The sequence below is a fragment of the Salvia hispanica genome, unplaced genomic scaffold (genome assembly GCF_023119035.1).
Source record: "Salvia hispanica cultivar TCC Black 2014 unplaced genomic scaffold, UniMelb_Shisp_WGS_1.0 HiC_scaffold_699, whole genome shotgun sequence".
NCBI lineage: Eukaryota > Viridiplantae > Streptophyta > Magnoliopsida > Lamiales > Lamiaceae > Salvia > Salvia hispanica.
In genome coordinates, this window is record NW_025952464.1 from 37,765 (window position 1) to 58,044 (window position 20,280).

At 35.2% G+C, this 20,280-nt stretch overlaps 1 long non-coding RNA gene, 1 other non-coding gene and 2 pseudogenes across 2 annotated transcripts; 3 read left to right on the top strand and 1 right to left on the bottom strand.

The window, feature by feature from the left end:
• Window positions 1-157: 157 nt before the first annotated feature.
• On the top strand, window positions 158-2,777 carry LOC125199819 (annotated as a pseudogene).
• Window positions 2,778-5,215: 2,438 nt separating this feature from the next.
• On the bottom strand, window positions 5,216-5,952 carry LOC125199813. The gene is made up of 3 exons (XR_007172631.1): window positions 5,833-5,952; window positions 5,589-5,676; window positions 5,216-5,508 (listed from the first exon to the last, which is right to left on the bottom strand). It is a non-coding gene; the product is annotated as an uncharacterized LOC125199813 (long non-coding RNA).
• Window positions 5,953-9,489: 3,537 nt separating this feature from the next.
• On the top strand, window positions 9,490-9,563 carry TRNAT-AGU. The gene has a single exon. It is a non-coding gene; the product is annotated as a tRNA-Thr (tRNA).
• A 5,819-nt stretch (window positions 9,564-15,382) lies between these two features.
• Window positions 15,383-15,991, top strand: LOC125199820 (annotated as a pseudogene).
• The last annotated feature ends 4,289 nt before the right edge of the window (window positions 15,992-20,280 follow it).

Sequence of the window (20,280 nt, forward strand, 5' to 3'; positions counted from 1 at the left end):
AATTATTCATAGTGGATAGATTAAGTAATATTTAAAAAAAGAAATATTGTATGGCAAAAGATGGTATTCATTATTAAAATGATGGATAATGGATAGATATAGTAATAAGAAATTTTGTGTGGCAAAACAAGGAATTTATCCCAAAATATAAAGTCATTAGCATGTTTGACTAAAACCGTAATCTTAGTCAACAACAATTTCAGTTAATTCCCTTAAAAAGAAAAAAAAATAAAAGAAAAAGAGAAAGAAATTAAAGAGACGACAATGGCGGTATAAAGTCGAGCTCCACCATGTAACGGTGGGGCTCCTCCTCCTCCTCCTCTTCCTCTCGCTCTCTACTTTTCTCTCTCACACACTAACACGCACTTGCTTTTTTATGCGCTCTCCACGCCGCTGTCGAAATTGTGCCGTTGAAGCTTAGCATTGGCCACATTTCCCCCAATTTCGACTGCTTAAGAAGATCGGTGAATTTTGCTTTGTGAAATGGCTGATACTGATAGCGTCGTTTCTCCGTCGGATGAAGAGTTCGAGGACCTGCAATCGCGCCGTTTCGATGACGCCGACGTCAGTGAGTCGGAGAGCTCCACTTCCAGTGCCGCCACGTTTTCTTCCGATCGCCGCCGCGATTTGGCTTCCGAGTGTTTGACGCCGCCGCCGATCATGCTGCCGGTTGTCGGGGGTAGACACGTCGTCTATGCGGCGGAGAAGCGGGATACGGATAAGCCTGAGCCGCCTGAGCTTTCCGGTGAGTTTTCAGCTTCCGATTCACTTTAGGTTTTTAGTTGATTTGATTGTTGAATTGATTAATTGATGGAATCGTCGATTGTACGTATAATTGTAGTGTTATACATGAAGAATTGTGTGGAATTCGTCCATATATCATCTTCTTCGAGGAAAATGTTTGTTTGCTGTTTAGGTTTTAGTTAGATTTACAATGTCGATATGCAAAATGTTTGAAGCTAGATCTTTGTCTCTTCTCGAGGAAGAATCGATTAGAAAATGAGCAGTGTGAAACAGTTTGGTCTTGATTTTGGTTTGGGATAGAAAATTATGATGATTTGATCTGTGGATTAGCTAAGTCTTTCCTGATTGAATGGTTACAGAGGTTGAATTCATGAAGGAACGGTTCAAAGTTGTTACTCGGTGAGGACATGTCTGGTGGAGGGAAGGGAGTAAGCAGTGCTCTAGCAATCTCCAACGCAATCACTAATCTTGCTGGTCAGTACATTTCACTAACTCGATTCACAATGTGGTTCGTGTGATGGTTTCGTTGTATCTACTCTTTACACTCGTTCGTTGTAAATCTACAGCTAGTGTATTTGGAGAGCTCTGGAAGTTGGAGCCACTGGCTCCACAGAGAAGATCAATGTGGCAGCGAGAGATGGAGTGGCTTTTGTGCGTTAGCGACTCCATTGTTGAGCTTATTCCGTCTGTTCAAGAATTCCCTGGTGGTGGGAGCTTCGAGATCATGGTGACTCAGCAGAGATCCGACCTGTACCTGAACCTTCCAGCGCTCAAGAAGCTAGACGGGATGTTGATCAGCATTTTAGACAGGTTTCACGACACTGAGTTTCGTTATGTTGATCGAGGTATCATCGTTGGTGATGCTGAACACATCAAACCATATCAAAGTTCGCCACCTTCAAGTAGGCCTTCCACAACACTCGAGGAAAAATGGTGGCTGCCTTTCCCAAAGGTTCCGGCAAATGGTCTTTCGGATGAGTCAAGAATGGTTTTGCAGCATGCAAGGAATGCACGCAGCAGATATTCAAAGCTGCTCTCGCGATCAATGGCAGTGTTCTTTCAGATATGGAAGTGCCACAAGTCTACCTCGACAGCTTGCCTAAGGTATCTCATTTATGTCTCTTCGGCTACTATCTAAACTCGATTTGTTAGTTATGCATTGCTGAATCCTCTGTTGAATCTTATGTTGCTGTTTACTGATCTACTGTTTGTTCTATTTGTCAGACAGACAAGGCGTGTTTAGCGATGTCTTATACCGTTACATAACTGCAGATCAGTTCTCCCCGGATCGTCTTCTTAGCTACTTGATCTTTCATCAGAATATACTACTATGGAAGTAGCAAATAGGCTTGAGGCCGCCATTCACTTCTGGAAGCTGAGATATCAGAAGAAGAATAAGAAGAAGAAGCTAAACCACTCGAAAACGAGCTTATTCTGGGGAAGCACGGTGAAGGGCCCCACAGGTGATGCTGAAAAGAGCAAACTCTTTGCTCATCGCGCTGAAACGCTCCTCAAGAACTTAAAGCTCCACTTCCCCGGCCTCCTCAGACATCTCTCGACACGAACAAGATTCAATATAACATGGTAAGGATTTCGTGTTATGAATCCGATGCATTAAACACATGTTGAATTTGTCCGAGTAATGATTCAAATGGCTCTGCTTATTGCTATGATGAAGGATGTTGGGCAGTCGATTCTTGAAAGCTACTCGAGGGTGCTGGAGAGCATAGCCTTCAACTTGTTGGCAAGGATCGATGATCTTCTGTACGTAGACGATGCCACCAGACAACGCGCTCTGGCAGAGTCACACGCCATGCTCAGCCGCAGAGGATCAGTGGGTGCTCACCATGATCTGTATAACCAGAAATTCTTCTCGAATCAAAGCTCATTCTCATCATCATCATCGCTCGTAGGGTCTCCGTTCCGTTACTCAGTCCCTGTAACGAGCGCCCAGTAGATTACGCCGTTCACAAAGCCAACAGATTAGACACAGTGATGGCTATAGTTTGTAATCCGAATGGAATTTCTCTATGTATTCCTTCGTGCTTAGAATTAACAAATTTCGCTCTCTTTTTATAATTTTTTTTCCTCGATATTTTGTGAATCTGAATCAACGGATTAAAGTGACGATCGTTATAGTTTGTAATCCACGGTTATAGATAATTTTGAGATCGACCTAGGTAATCGAAGTCTAGTTATTACGATAACTTTCCATGATGTGTGTTGTTGTTGCTTGCTTTATCGTATATTTGTGCAATTCTTGATATAACGCATACTAACTAACATGGTAAAGTGGTGATTTTATAAATTTCACAAAGACTTTATATACTACCAAAATATTTGTAAGTCGAATTTTATATATATCAAAAAAAAAAAAAAGACCACGCATCATCATGGTTGAAGTTGGCATGTTTGTTTATTTGAAGCTATTTTTACTTGATAAGAAGATGATGTGTTGTATTTTTCATGAAAGAATATTATGTAGTGAGTTGTTGAGACATTTAATGAGCAAAAGTCATGGGGGCTTTAATTGGTAGGATTATTAGAAATGGATTTTGCAAACATCTTACTCAATTGAATGATGTTTCATCAGAATTTATATATAAGAATGGAAAATGGCTACACTTGCTAGCTTGTAAATTGCTTTGCCTTGTTAGGGAAAGTTGGTCCGTTTACGCCATGGCAAATGTTTGCTTTAACCCATTATTTCGGCATAGTTTGGTAAAATCACGTTGTGTGTAATAGCTTGCAAAACATACATGACGCGTGACTCACACTTCGTTGATAGTATTGATATGTTCAAGATTTGCAAGTACTAGATTATTCCCCCGTTATTTTGGCGTGGTTTAGGTAAATTCATAATAGCTTGTAAATCATATATACATGGCGTGTAAATTAGTATTAGTGTGTTTGAGACCTGGAACGACCTTTAATTGCGGAAATTCTCACTGCACAGCTGTTCTTAATTATAAAACAAACTATAACTACCTAATTTTTTAATGTGATGAATGTAACAAACCAAGAGAAATTCAAATTGTGGACCACAATGAAGAGATAGAGATAGTCATTCTTCATAATCATAACCATAAAATTGCCAACTAAAACTGAAATGTCACATTACTGCAACGTTTCAGATATTATGCTAACATAAAATAGGTGAAAGTTCATGCATTAATTGATCATTAGTTCTGAATAATACTGTTGAATAAACAAATAATTAAGCCACATTTAATTACACGAGCAATTGGCAAATAAAATAAGTTAACTTTGTAGGCTGTAGCCACATGAAATTGCATGTGAAAATATGTTTTGTGTCAATTTAATAACCTTGAATATATAATTCCTAACACCCGAACAAGATATTGATAAAAATAATTATTAAGATATGACAAAATTTGATTTTTAATCTATACTATATGATAACGGTCGAAATGAAAAAAAGACATTATATATCAAGAATGAAATCAAGGGCCACACTTCAGTTTGAAATGAATGCTTTATCTAAAATCATCATTATTGTGCATAAATAATGAAAATGGTAACGATCAATATATATACGATATTAATAAGGGGTAGGTGTATATATGATTAGAGATTTGGCTCCACATTTAAGGGGAAAGTTATTATGAGTTGACAGAGAAGGTTTAAATATGAATAAAAGCTGCGTGCGTGCTTATGGAAAAAATCGGAACAACAGAAGCCCTAATGATTTGATAGAGTGGATTCTATTTCTATCATCTATTTAACCAATAAAGAAATTTTTACCTCTTCCAAACTCACTTAAAATGATTTCAGCCACTGATAACTCGACAAAATAATTGAACTTCATGGGGTTGAGATTGAAAAAATATTTTTGGAAATAATTACATATATACACTAATACACCAGGTAAAGTTCATTACGGATATAATATAATTATATGCAAATCATATAGGTAAAATAAACATGCTGAAAAATAAAGTGGAATAATTTTGAAAGATTATATGGGGTGAACTTTTTAATTCGAGTAAAATTCTTTCCTTGGAAAAAACAATTTCCTTTAAGGAATGTACAAATATTTATTTTCTAAATCCAATTTCCTACTACTAGCTACTTCTTAATCCTTTATCTATTCCCTTTTTTATGTAAGATTATTTACAAAACTATTTACATGAAACACAATTTTGAGAATTATTTTGAATTACATCCCTGCCATTTTTTTGCCAATACTCGAAATAATCCAAGAAAAATTTCTAGTCCTTGTCTTATTCAAATTTACATTAAACAAGAAATTCTTTCCCTACACGTAAACTGAAAATACAGATATATAAAATTAAAAACATTAATTACTTCCTCAGAACATCAGGCTCAAAAAATTAATCAACTGAAGTAACACCCAATTAACATGCATTCACATATAACAAGTGCAATAATAGTTTATATTGGTCTCAAATCCACATTAAACAAGAAGATACTACTTCTGAAATTAATGAATATTTTAAAATTTGAAATTTAAAAATGGATGTCAAATGATCTTGAACTAGCCATGTAGTATTTGAGAAGATTAATAACCTATACAAATTAAAACGCCTTAAATGCTACGATTATTTTATCTAAATTGTCAGAAAAATCAATCATGAGCCTACATTAAAACCACTGTAAAACCAAAAGCACTAAAAATATATTCTTCCTTTTTGCCCTACCACTCTGTGTAATTTGCATAAGCTTTTTCCATGTTTAACTTTTATTTTCCGGAAAAGGGCAAAATCTTCATCAACGTCCTTCCTGCAATCACATTTCTGTACTCAAAAATATTTCTTGATGTTTTTAGAATATTCAGTTTTGTAGAAAACAAACACAAAAACCATTAGAGGAAATTAATGAACGATAATAGGCCTCCATATATATTCATCTGCCTTTGATTGGATTTTCACATAGAGATTCCAACAAAACCTAAACAAATTCAACAAAAACTGAATCAGTCAGCACTCTTGAAACACTTTCACAAACAAAATGAAATATAAATATAGGGTTCATGACTTGTAACAAGCCATTATTATAGCCACTACAATAAAATAAATAAATAACAAAATTTGAGATCAAACATACCTTGATTTTGAGACAGTTGTGGAAAATTATTCATGAGGGTTTTACAAAGTGAAACCAACATAGATCAGTTGGCAGTATGCCCACCTCCTCTAACTAACAATTTTTTATATATAATTTTCACATTATGTAATGTTTTTTCTCAAAAAATGATAGGAGGAGGTGGACAGAATGCCAATAAGCTCTGTTAGAAACCCTTTGATAAGCCCTCCATGAATTTGCCCTTAACAAAACCCTCAACCTCCTCTCTCTTTCTCACACACAAGAGAGAGAGAGAAGTAGTAGATGGGGAAAGAGATGGAGAAAAAGGAGTAGTTGGTGGCTCTATTTAAGAAGAGAGGTGAGGCACAGTAAATGAGAGAGAGGGTATAATTAATGGGAGTGGTAGTGAGAGAGAGGGATATAATATATGAGTGATTAAATCAGATTAGATGGTTCATTCTTTGGGGTATACTCTATTTAGAAGGAAAGAATGATGATTGTGAAGTCCTCGTTTCTGATGATAAAACCCTATTGCTCTTGCTTGTGTCATTATTAACACCCTCGCCCACCACCATCTCTATATCCACCCACTTTTTCTTCTATCTCTATCTCTATAGAGAGAAAGGAACATAATAGGTTTTGGGGTTTGGGAAGAAAGATGTGAGAATAGGAAAAATGAATGGTCAATTACATGTTTAATGTTTACAATAAAGTTCACATGAGACTTTTAAGTTCTAAATATTTTTATGTAGCATTTGATAGATATCTTATTAAAGCAAGATAAGGGTCTTTATCGGGCCATTTTAGTGGGAGAAGTCTCTTTCTTAGGTCATCCACAATCACTATCCTTAACATTTCATTCATTAAGCTATTCCGGATTGCATAAGCATAATTTAATAGACACAATAAAAAACTAGAAAGTGCATTAACAAAATATTAGAAAAAAAAATTACATAATTAAATTCTAGAAATTACTCCATTGATAAAATTATAAAATAAAAGTTACATAATTTAAATTTCCAACGCCCATTAACGGCTATTTTTCAAAAATTAATTTAAATAGTTTTATTTTGTTTCAATATTTGGATTTTAAAAACTTAAAATCGAAATTACGATAGCGCAGGCGTCACACGCCAATCCCAGCTCACCACGTGGAGAGGTGGAGGCACGGCTCGCCGGCCTCCCTCCATCGCGAGTTGTCGGGCGAGATTGGACGCATGCAACCCGGTCTCATTGCTAGCTCGTCCGGCGGGACGAGTTCAGCTTTCAATGAGCCACATTGAGGATGCTCTTAGGCCCATGTTAATTTTGGAGCTCGGTGAAAACTCTCTAAAAACTCAGGCTTCAAATGAAAAATGTTACCTATCAAATTGATGGATTATTCTAATACTCTAGTAATTTTGGTGTGCGAGAAGTCTCTCTTAGGCCCATGTTAATTTGAAGGCTTGGTGAAGTTGAAGTGCATAGATCCCTTGTTGTGCTTCCTCCATGAAAGAGGGTTAATGTCTATTTTAATATTTTATTTTATAAATAAAATGCTACATGTTACGATAGCTCACAACACCCTCTATTGTGTACTGAAGCACAGTAGGAAATCCATTCCCTTTGGTGTAATCCCTCTAAAAACTCAGGGTTTTTTATAATAAAATAGGAAAAAGTATCCTATCAAATTGCTGGACTTTATTAAAAATATTCTGCTACATCATTATGAATTTATGTAAGATATATACCTATTTTATTTTGAACATATTTTCAGTAAATTATACTTTTCCATAAATAGATTAAAAAATATCTTGTACTATAAGTAATCGAATATCTATTGAATTTTAAAATATCAAGAGTATAGTCTTGATATGGATTATTCAAATGGATTTCATTAAAATACTGAAATTAAAAATTTTCATTTCTGTTTAACTTTAAGAAAGATCAGCTAAGCATAGCTGTGGGTAACTTTTAAATAATCCGGTAGACAGTTGTGTTGTAAAATCCAATTTCAGTCACCTGTGTCAGAACAACTTTGACACCCTAAAATAAAATGACCAGTGGCTTTTCATGAACAGTACTACTATTACTCAAGATTCTATATTAATTATTTTTCATCAATAAGTATATTTCTTGAGGGAATACTGCGCTAATTAGTGTTTTTCCAAAACTATAAGCATTAATTACATTAATTATAAACAATGAATTTTGCTCTGAGAATCTGAGATTAATTACATCTAAAGTAGTCGTAGTAGTAGAATTTTTTAAAATTTGAGTAGGATTGGAGCTCCATTATAAATGTATGAACCAATGAATAAAATTGATTCTCACTAATAATCTCACATGCATAATGATTATACTGTGTCTATCACGTGAGAGAAAAAAAAGTGGCACTACTACACTAGTGAATGATGTAGTTATAGGATCGACACTTTTGTATTGTAACATTAAAAAATGGTTGAGAGAGTGGAGAGAGAGGTGCATGGAGTTCTAACACCTAAATGATGAGTACATTGACGATGACTGTTTATAGTGATCATAGTTAATTCGTAGCCTTTATTCGACTGGTCTTTTCAATATATTTTCTTTCTTCCATATCGCTCTAGATTTCCTCTTCATTTTCCAATACCCGATGTTTATTTCTTCTTTTTCATAATATCATCCTTGTTTCCTGCAAAAATATTAACTACTTCATCCTATTGTAGTTGCGCTTTTTTATGTTTGTGAAAAGCGGGCTGAAAAACTTACTCTATCTGTTTCTTCATGGTTGAATGTAGAATTTTTGCATTAAGTTTTAGAAATGAATATTGAATGTGTAAAATAAATAGATAAAAATATAAGAGAGAGAAAAATGTAGAGAGAATAAAATATAAAGTAAATAAAGTTGAGAGAATAAAATAAGAGAAGGGAAAGTAAGAAGAAAAAAAAGTTAGTATCATATATGGAAATGATTCAAGCATGAAAAAATTAAAATGAAAAAATGACTCAACTATAAAAACTAGGAGGAGTACTAAAATATACTACTAGATAAATGAGTTAATAATAATAATAGAATGGATCAAAATGACAACATATATTTTAATTGACGGAGAAATGAAGTACTTACTCCACAATTGACACAATTTCAAAAATAAGCTAGAAAAATCTTGAAATTTGAATTTGTTTCCAATTAGTCTACAAATTTTTTTTGATGATATTATGTTTGATATGGCAGTCAGGGGCCGGGAATCATATGTTGACGCAACCATCGGTGAGTTAAACAACGTCGTTTAATTGAAAAATATCAAAAATACATATAGGCAAATTATATTTTCATTGTGTGATAATACCTAAATTTTATGATTTTTCTGGCTAATTAGAATTGGACCAAATTTTAAAATTTTGTCGTCAATTTTTGCCCACTTAATATAATTTCAACATTCATATGCTCGGCTCTTTTATATGAGGAAATAGGGCTCGTATTGTTAGGCTGGGCTCGTTTATAATCATGGGCCTAGTCACATGAAATATTTACATCTCAATTTTATCTTTTGGGCCTTGTAATCTATAACATTGTTTGTATAGAAAAGAAATCTTTAAAATACGGTCGGTGTGTATTTTGTAACACTGATAAAGAATTAAATGAAATCATAATTATAATTGGCATTCATATATTCTAATAAATGAAGAACGTAAACATCAAATTTTTGACCAAAAGCTTTCATAGCTCAGTTGGTTAGAGCACCCGTTTAGTAAGCGGGAGGTCTTGAGTTCAACTCTCAATGAAAGCAAATGTTGTTGTATAAAAATTGAAAGGTTTTGTTAGATTATTTTTTATAATACTATAAATAATATCTGAGCAAAATTAGCAATGGTGGACTATTATTAATTTAGACTCCATATATCTATTAAAATAAGATTTATATTCACAGCGATAATTTGTCTGCATGATTTTATTAAGGTTTGACAAACAAATTTTTTGCAGAGATTCTCTTTTGTGTCATAAATCATTGCAGTGTAAGTTGTTCTTAACATTTATGGATTGTGCCAACAATACCACCTCTCGCATTTACTCTTTTCAACTAACTCTTTTGTTTTTATAAAAAATAAAATTTGAAATCTACATAAAGGAAGTGCGTGAGATGGTGAAATACATAACAAATACTAGTTGAAAATTGAAAAGTTGAAATAAATATTCACCATAAAAATAGCAATAAATTGGAATAAAGATAGGATGCGTCAATTTTTAGTATGATTTTATCACAAATATACAATAAAATATACTTTTAGAGTGAAATTTGGTCATTTATATCTTGAAAATCCATAGATTTAAAGCGTAGTAAAAAACGAATCCAATTAAAATCAATTGTAAAGAGAAAGGTGTGCCCACTATTTATCTAGCGGTAGAATAATGTTTTAGCATTGTAATTAAGAAAATCCATATATTTATATTCATTATTTTGATCAGTAGTAAGTAGTAAGGTTGTATCAGCCATGGTATTCAAGCAAAATAAACAAACATGTAGAAGTATACAATTTCTAAAATAATACTACAACGAAGGAGGAATCATTAAAATACATACTCCTATAATATGTCTGTGTTTTTTCTTCAAAATTAAATAGATATAAAACCCAAACCTGATGAAGCTGAGAATATACTATGGTAGCAAAATGAAGAACAATTATGGTAAGTGAAAAACGCACTAAGATATTGACACGGCTCAATCGAAACGTTGAATGTCAAGATGAATATAATGCATTTCGGAAGCCGACCAACATCATAGTGACTATTTCAACATCTCCACACAGAAACACCACTTTTCTCTCTCTCTAATATTTGTGGTATATAGGATGATGAACAGAGAATGTTGAGAGATATATAGATATATATGGAGAGTGATAACATAACGGTGGAGTTGAAATGGGAGGAAATATGGGCATTTAAGAAGAGGTAGGAGTGAAGAGTGGGACAGGTGCATTTAATTAAAGTTTGATTCTCTATATTTTTAGTAAATACTTTACTAGTATTTGTTAGTAAATGAACAAAGAATAAAATGAATGCTTTATGTTTTTGTAAAACTAATTATATGAATTACGATTTTATGAATCGACTCATTTAACATATTGTTAAACTACGACGCATTTTTTTCATTATGAATAAACGATATCATTTAACTATTTATCTTTGACACCATTTGTTTTGCTATGAGATATGCACACAAATCAATATTTCATAGTCTTTTCGATTGATTTTTTTAAAACTAAAGGACCAAGCAAAAATTTGCCAAATTTGTTATCTTTCATGTATTTGCCCAAATAAATAAATATTTTAGCACCAACTATAGTTTATACGCAGTGATGCTTGATATAGGTGTTCACGAAAGATGCTCTCTTACTCATAAAATCAATCGCTCTAGAATTAGCTAAATGGAATTTTTGGCTAAAAGTGTTGGGAAATTTAATGATACGTTCATCTAGCAGGTTAATGCATTCGTTGTGAATCTTGTTGATCGAAAAATTAAAAATATTCTCCAAACCTCACAATATTTAAGAAGCCAAAATGAAAATGAGTTTCAATTTATATGATCGCCACTCTTATCTAGGCATTTCCCCCCAATAAATTGGTCAATGGTGGAGACATACTGTTTTATGAGTCACTAACCATTAAAAAAAGGCCCAAAATTACATACTAAATCGGGCCCCAAATAAAGCCCAACATCAGATCCAGTATTCCTGTCTCTATCAGAACACCAGTATTCCAAAATTCCTAGAAAAAATCTCTCAAAAAATCATCTTCATTCTCCGATCAAAGGCGGCGATCAACCACCTCCTCAACTGTATATAAAACACAAACCCAATCCAATTCAGCTTTTCAATCTTCGATCTCTCCATCACATTTTTCCCCTTCCCAAATTAGAATCATAGAAGCGTTCTACACTCAATCACGCATAAAATGGAGGCCCTCACCACCACATCCGCCGCCGCCGTATCGCTGGCGATGTTCTCCACCGATAAATTCAGAGACCCTTCTTCCCGGCGAGCTCTGCGCTTCTCCACCTCCGCCAAAAGTCAGCACCTTTCTCTCTCTCTTTTTTCCCCCTCTTACACCATCGGATTTTTCTGATCTTATTGTGATGTAGATGATAGAAACAGCGGCAACGGCAACGGCGATCCCGATCTCAAGCTCGTCCCAATCCTCGGAAATCATACGCTTTCGGAGGTAAAAATTCGTTATATTGAGTTGAAATAGTTGGTTCAGTAATTTGGTCGAACAGTTGAGCTGCAAATTTGATTAATCTCGAATTTGGGGATTTGTAGGATGCGGCGATGGGGCTGGTTCTGAGCGCGGCCAACGTGAGGGGATGGACGACCGGTCGGGTATGGAAGGCCCGTCGTCGCCGGCCGGGTCGGGCCTTTATTCGGAATGGAGCGTGTGTCCACTTTCCCGTGGTCACTCTTCACTAAATCTCCGCGGCGGCGGATGCGCGTGGCCTTCACGTGCAACGTCTGTGGCCAGCGCACAACCCGGCGATCAACCCACATCCCATACCGACGGCACCGTCTTTGTTCGGATTTTTTAAAAAAAGTGAAATTGCCGGAAAAACTATGTTTTGGGTTTAAAATTTCCCTTTTTTCCGAAGCTTAGATTTGTCGACAAAACTATGAATTTTAAGTTTTTTTCTTTCCGGGAAAAGAATTCGGTGGCAGAATTTAACCAAACTTCATGTTTTTTTGCCCCATTCCCCAATTTGTTTGCAAAAAGAGCTGCCTTTTTCTAGTACTATTTTTTTGGAGAAGAAATCTGAACATAATCGAAATAATCATAAAATTTTTACCTTTTTGATATGATAGGTATGGTATCTATGTCGGGGTGATGAAAACCAAGATTTCACTATATTTCTTGGATTAAATTTACATGAGAGAGGAATATACATAAAAAAAGCGAACCATAATCCTATCCAAAATTTGAATGATTTGGGACCTAAATATAAACAAGAAAAAAAGTTTCGGGCCCAAAATGGTGTTTTATCTTTTGGTTATTTTTTTTTGATTATTTTCCTAAAGAACCCGCTGACGGCCTCCAATTGAGGGAACCGTCAATAATAGACATAACGTCATTTCCCCCCCAAACCCTGCCGGAACTCTCCAACCCATTGCCCTCTTGGCCCACCTCCGCCGCCTCGTGCCCCTCCTCTCGATCCCCCCTCTTCACCCTCACTCTCCGCCACCTCCAATCCCCCCCTCCACCAAAGTCCCCCCGTCCCCCGCCCCCCCTCCCCAAACCCTCCCCTCCTCACCCACGATCCGCAACCCCACCGCCCCTCCCCCCCCGCTGCCCCCACCCGCCTACATAAACTCGAACCTCGCCCCGTCCTCCTCCTCCTTGCGGCCCACCCCCCGCCCCCTTTCCTCGACGCCCTGCCCGGTGGGGGCGCGCCATCCCCCGCCGGCTGCTCGGAAAGCCTCCGCGGTCTCGTACTCTCCGGAAAACATCGGCGGTTTGGGTCCCCGTTGGGGGGAATCGGGGCGGGGGTGAAAGGGGGGGATCGAAGGAGGACCGGGCGGGAGGGGGGCCCGGAAGAGGGGGGAGATGGGTTGGGATTCCGGCGAGGTTGGGAAAATGGTTGCCCGCTTTTTTGCGGTTCCGTCTTTTGGGGGAGTCGGAGTTCATTTTGAACAAATAATAAAAAAGATAATTTTTAAACCCCCAAATTTGAAAAAACAAAATTTTTGGGGCCTTTTTCCTCTATTTTTAAACCAAATTGTGGTCGTAGATTTTTCCTTTTTTTCGGCTCCCTCTATCAAAGCCTTTCACAATTCAAGCCCTTTTATATAGTAACGTACTATAGTATTCTTGATAGTTGGAAGGTTAAAACCTTTTTTGATCAATAGTTTTTGGCAATACTGGTGTTGATTCATTGGGTGAAGATGCACTTATATGGTTTTGTTCACTTGTTCTGTTTTTTGGATATGTGTTGTGGATGCAATGTATTCATAAACTGGTGGACAATTTGAATCTTTTCCCGAGATGAAGTGCTATGTGGATCCCAAACTTCAATCAAATCAAGATGGCATGAGCTTCAAGTTCTTTGACATGGGCGGGACGAGGACAAGGGGGATGATATCTTTCCGGGTATATGAGAGGTTGACTTGTATTTGTATACTCAACTTTGTTCTACATTCTATTGACTGTAAACATAGTGTTTGTAGATAGTGATAATGTGATCTTGGTGTTTCCCAATAAATAGCATTGTAAAGCGGTTTGATATATATCAGTATACTTGGGTTTTTCCAATTCCCAGTTTGGTTTGCACCATTCTATTCTTCACATAAATAATGTCTGGGGTTTTGTTGAAAGACAATTTGGCCGAATAACCAGAGTTTTGGGAAAAAATTTTGGGCCCCCTCAAAATTTAAAGAAAATGAGCTACAAAAATGTTAGGAACTTTCACAAAAAAAAATCGAATACCTCTATTTTTGGTGTTTTTAGTTAACGATATCGTTTTTAAGTTATGGGGGAAAAATTTGTTTTCCAAAGGAATAAAATCGATTGTCTATAGCGATATGTGGGGTGGATAACACCATTTTAAAACTTATAAATTTCGAGAAAATGAAAAAAGTTAATTTTGGGAAAAATATTTATACAAAAACCCTTTAACTACCAACGTTTGCAATTGGTTTATTAATTACTCCATAATTAAGATAAATAGAAATTATTAGGGAATAAATTGTGGTTAATTACGATTTCACAATAAACGTTGTCCTTGTTCGAATTGTACGACTCTTTTGGCAAAACCACAATGTTGTATTTGTGTTGTACCACTAAGTACTACACCTTTGCCCGTTTGTACTTGAAAAATCTATTGCTTAATCCCCTATATATTTCTTCAAAATATTTCAATTTCCTTCTACTAGTAGAACTTCTTTCCACCACTTCTATATTCTTTCTTTCTGAGGCATTGCTTCTACTTAAATTTATTTTTATTTTCAAAATGAAGCCTATTTCCACTTCTACTTCCTGTAAGAGGGTTTTTTCGTATATGGGCTTGTTTTCACTTTCGGGTTATTTTCACACTCTTTTGAAATATTGGTTTTTTCATTATTTAAATTGTGTTTAAGTATAACAATGTAGTTTAGTGTGTATATGAGTAGATATTATTCCCCCAAAAAATTTCACTGTGTTGGATGGGAAAATACAAATTTTACGATTTTTTTTACTGGTTTTAGATATTTTGGTTAAACTAAATTCAAATTTTTTTGGCAATTACTCTTAATATAATTTGATAAATCGTGGTATGCCACAAGTCTTTTTTACGTAGTAATTTTCACTACTTTTCTTTTTTTACATAGCTAAAATCTCAAAATAAAATCCACCTTTAATTAGATGAAATCCACATCTCATATCCTCTTCCCCAAATCAATATACACATGATTTAATTAAATTATTTCCCACCTCACATCCCATGATATTGGATAGTAGTAGTATCCAAACCACCCAATGAGATGAATCCCTATATCTTCAACCAGACATTCCTTATCTCATCCACAAAAACACACACCACACACACTAAACCCCCACCAAATATTTAATCCCAACTTTGCTGATTTCCCACCACCACTATCACTAACAAGAAAAAATGGCCGCCATGACCTCCGCCGCCGTCTCCATCCCATCCTTCACCGGCTTGAAGTCCCGGGGCCTCCAGCTCCTCCGCCAAGCCCGCCTCGGTCCGCATGGCCGCCCCAGGCGTCCGTGCGGGCGTCCCGAGGACTTGGGGCTGGCGGTGGCCGCCCGGCCGCCACGGCCATCGTGGCGAGCAACGCCCTCACTGGAGGTGACCCTCGGGAGCGACGACGGGGGCTGGTGTTCATCCCGCAGGACTTCGAGGTCGCCTCGGGGGAAGATCGTGTTCAAGAACAACGCCGGGTTCCCGCACAACGTGGTGTTCGACGAGGATGAGATCCCGCCGGCGTCGACGCCTCCAAGATCTCGATGTCCGAGGAGGACCTCCTCAACGCCAAGGGGAGACCTACGCCGTCACTCTCACGGCGCCGGACTTACTCCTTCTACGCTCTCCTCACCAAGGGGCCGGCATGGTCGGAAAGGTCACCGTTAAGTAGACGACGTCGTGTCGTGCCACCGCAAATTAAATGCTCATGTGAATCGTCTCATTTTTGTATTTGAACTCTATGTATGAGATGATGATTATGATGATCATGGTGGTGTGCCCTCTGCATTTATTACACATTTATTTTTATCGGATTATGTATATTTTATTTGCTACTCTTTGTTTTTATATAGCCGGAGATTCTATAATTTGGAATTAAAGTATTTTTAGGCCGGGCTAAGTAAGCTAATCATGCAAAAATAGTGGAATTCTGTTGCATCACGCAGCTTTAAAAATCAGTGGAACAAACATGAATTTTGGAACAGTTCAAAATTATTCTTCCACAACGAAATATTTAATAGCAACATATGATGTATTGTTGAATTATTGGAATTTTTGCATTGTTTTATATATATATATATATATATTGCAATTGCTGATATTTTCAATTAAATGATGTTTTTTCTTTACAGATAAATTATACTCCTACTGTTTAACTTAACTGTGGTAATGTACGTACGATTATATTAAATACAAATAAAAATTTCACAAATTTTCAAATTAGTTTTAAATTTGCCCAAAATTTAATTGAATTCCATAGTTTTTCCATCAATTTATCCTATGCATTTTGATTCAAGGATATCTCCATCTGTGACTCCCAATTCGTAGTCTGATTCATTTTTAATTATTCATCTCTTATTTAAAATACGCAATCCTCTATTTAATAGTACTCCTCCGTACTACTATTATTTTATTTCTATCAATAGAAGTTATACGGTAGAAAGTAAAAACAGAATTTACCGAAATTGAAAACAATCTCTTGATTGTGAGAAACTTTTATTGAGACAACGGCATTTGGTAGAAAGTTGTATAAGATGGTATTAATCATAATGTTGAAAATTGCGTGTTAAATTTGAAAATTATCCTAAATAACTCCATGGTTGCCACCAGAATCTTCACTAAATTACCCAATAATTTCGCAAAAAGAATGATTGATTTCTTAGCATGTTTTCTAGTAAACGTGTCGGCCACATAAGCACGGGTAATCAACAACTAATGCATAAAATTTATTCCCTTAAACTCATTAAATACTTGGGCAATGCCTAACTCAGCTGGTAAGTTTTCCTTTCAATTAGTAGAATAAGATTTTGAGTCATTACAAAAATAGATTGGAAACTATTATTAATAATCTTTTATAAGAAATTATTTTTTAATAGTACTCCTCACGACTCATGTAAATAGAGACGTTTATTTTCGCACATTTGAAAAGATGGAACATCTTTTTGTCCTACGAACTTTGCCAAAGTATCATTTAGGTCCGTGAACTTTGAAAATATCATTTAAGGTCCATCAACTATGAGTTAATATCATTTGAAGATTTTTTTACTATTTTCAAGTTTTTCTGACAAAATACCCTAATACCTTAAAGGAGTATATATTCATAATAAACTTATTATATACTCATATTTTTTTATTAATATCTTTACAATATATTTTTGACGAATTTGACACAAAACAGAACGGAGGAGTTACTACCATAGACACAAAGTTAGATTAGTAAATTTAAATATTTAGGCATTTCATCAAAACTAGTAAGAACCTTTCATATAAGAGATTGCGATGACACGAGAGAAAAGTGAAAAAGAAGCATAATTGAGATATTACAATTATCAATCGTCGAATAAAAAAGGAAAATGTTGAAAAGATACTCTCACTAGAGATTGGATGAGAAGAGAGAAAAGTGAAAAAGAAACGATTTAGGTATTGTAGTCAATCGATGATACTTTAGCTAGAGATTGGGATGAGCGGGGGAAAAAAAAGTGAATAGCATACCTGATTTAGATATTGTAATTATCAATTGAAGATGTCTAGCTAGAGATTGGGATGAGAAGAGAAAAAGGGAAAAAAAGATCACTATTTAGGCATTGCTTTTAGATGTTCTTCCTGGCCTATCGTTGTTGGAGCATATTTATGAAGAGAGATTGATAATAAACTAGAATGAGATCGGTAACGTGGTGGCAAGTTATAGTAGTACTATACATACCCCCTCTTTGATGTTATATTACACGGGTGCACTGCGGTGACAACATAGTTAAAATAAACTATCTCATTATAAGCCATCCGATTTCTTAAATGAATAGATGAGATTGGATTACGAAATAGAGTCCGGATTGCTTGCTTGTTACAGAATATTGCTTGAATGGGTATTTTAGTCATTTTTTCATATAAGAAACTAATGCATGATTTGAAAATCCCTGTTATTTTGCACTTTGATTTTGAATTTCTTTCTCCCACTTTGCCATAACTCTCTCCCATCTTTCTCTTTCCCCTATTATCCAATTAATCACGACGCTCTCTCAATCCAGAAACCCTAGGAAGAAATCTCCAATTAATCGGCGCTCTTCTACCAATTCACTCCGCCATACAATTCGGGTTCCGAGTCACCCCCAATTCTCAATTCCACCAGTTCTCTCCATCGATTACGAGTAACTACCAGCCTTTCTCTCTAATTGTTTCTCATTACATCTATTCATAGCTCCCTAATGTTCTTGATTGCCCGGTCATACAGATTGGGTAATTCTTTTGATTTGACATTGTTGATGAGTGTAATTGCCGGGATGCAATTGTTTGCTTTGATATCTCTATCGTTACTATATTGATTTTGAGTTTTGATTTTGTTTGGGTTCAATTTTGAATAAATTCGAATTGCTTGTTACAAGTTGGATAAATACTTGTGTGTGACCATATATCCCTTGCCACTAAAATTGCTTGTGTTTTAGTATATATCGCTTTCTACATATCTCTTGATGCTTGGAATACTCGATAATAAGCCAACAATGTAATAATTTTGGTTATTGAATATGAGACTTGCTTATTAGAATAGTTAAAAAAATTATCTCGAATTGCTTGACACAAGTTCGAAAAACGCTAGTATGTTCCAATATATTTGCTTGCTACTTCAATTACCTATGTTGTTATCGTGATATGCTTACTATATACTATCTCTGTCCCATTAAATATGCAACATTTGTGAATTGGCACATGTTTTTATGTAGTGTTGTTTTGTGAGTAAATAAGGAGAGAGTAAAGTAAGAGAGATGAAAAAGTAGAGATAGAGATGTTTCGTTTTAGGAAACGTTTCATTTTAATGGGACAAACTAAAAAGAAAACATTTCATTTCTAATGGAATGAGAGGAGTATTTGCTTGCTGCTTGACAATTGACATACCCTAAGACTGAGCTTTTAGTCTAATAGTTTTGGTCGTCTAATTAAAATGGTTACAAAAAGGATTCCAGTTGCTTGCCACTAGTATGAAAAATGCTTATGTGATTCCATATATATGCTTGCTAATTCAATTGCTTGTGTTCTATCGTATATCTGCTTGCTACATATATACATATATGCTTGTATCTTGTCAAATTTGAGAACGGCCAATTGACTAATAATTTCTGTCATTCAACACAGGACTCAATGCTTATTACGATGGTTAGGAAAAGGAAGGCAAACGAAGATCCCGGAGAAGATGACTGTAGATATCGAGTTATGTTTGTCATTCAGCACATTGAGATTTAGAACATTAATCACACATAAGGGATCAATTATTATTATAAGCATATGTTAATGCACACCCAAACAATTCATCAAATGTAACCAAGCGAAATTGTAGTTTCAAAATCAATTGCGAATATTACCGAAATCTATATGGTTATCAAGCAAAATGCGATGCAAAGTCATTGTTAAATTTACACCACAACAAGCACAAATCGATATCTATTACTAATAAGCAATAAAGTATATAAGGCATGAAATATAGCTTCTATTATTATTTTTAGCACAAAAATGACAAATAAGGAATCACTAAACAATGATATGCAACTTCATACTCATAAACAAGCAATATAATATATTTAATCAAACAATCTGACATATGAAATTGGTAATACAAACAACTAATCAATAAATTACAATAAATCATTAAATATAAACTCCACCAATAAAATAATACTACAACAATATTAAATAAAAGGAAACAATATGCTGCATATAAAAAATTAAGCAATGAAAAATAATAATTAAGAAAATCATATAATACATTATAAGAAAATAACTATATTTTGTACAAAACAAACGTGCCATAATAATATATGAATAATAATTTACCTTATCTATCACATTAATTGCTTGAATTTAGGGAAGAATAAAACCGTTTAGTGGCATACCTTTAATACCCCTCCCACGCCTAATCCCATATTTTTTGTATATATATATGATGCCATGTGGCAATTTGTGTATCATACGATTCCTATATCTAATGGTCATGATAAGTGGTACGTGTCATCCAAAATAGCGTTGTCATTTTACTATTTCCCTATATTACACATAACTAAATGTAATTTGT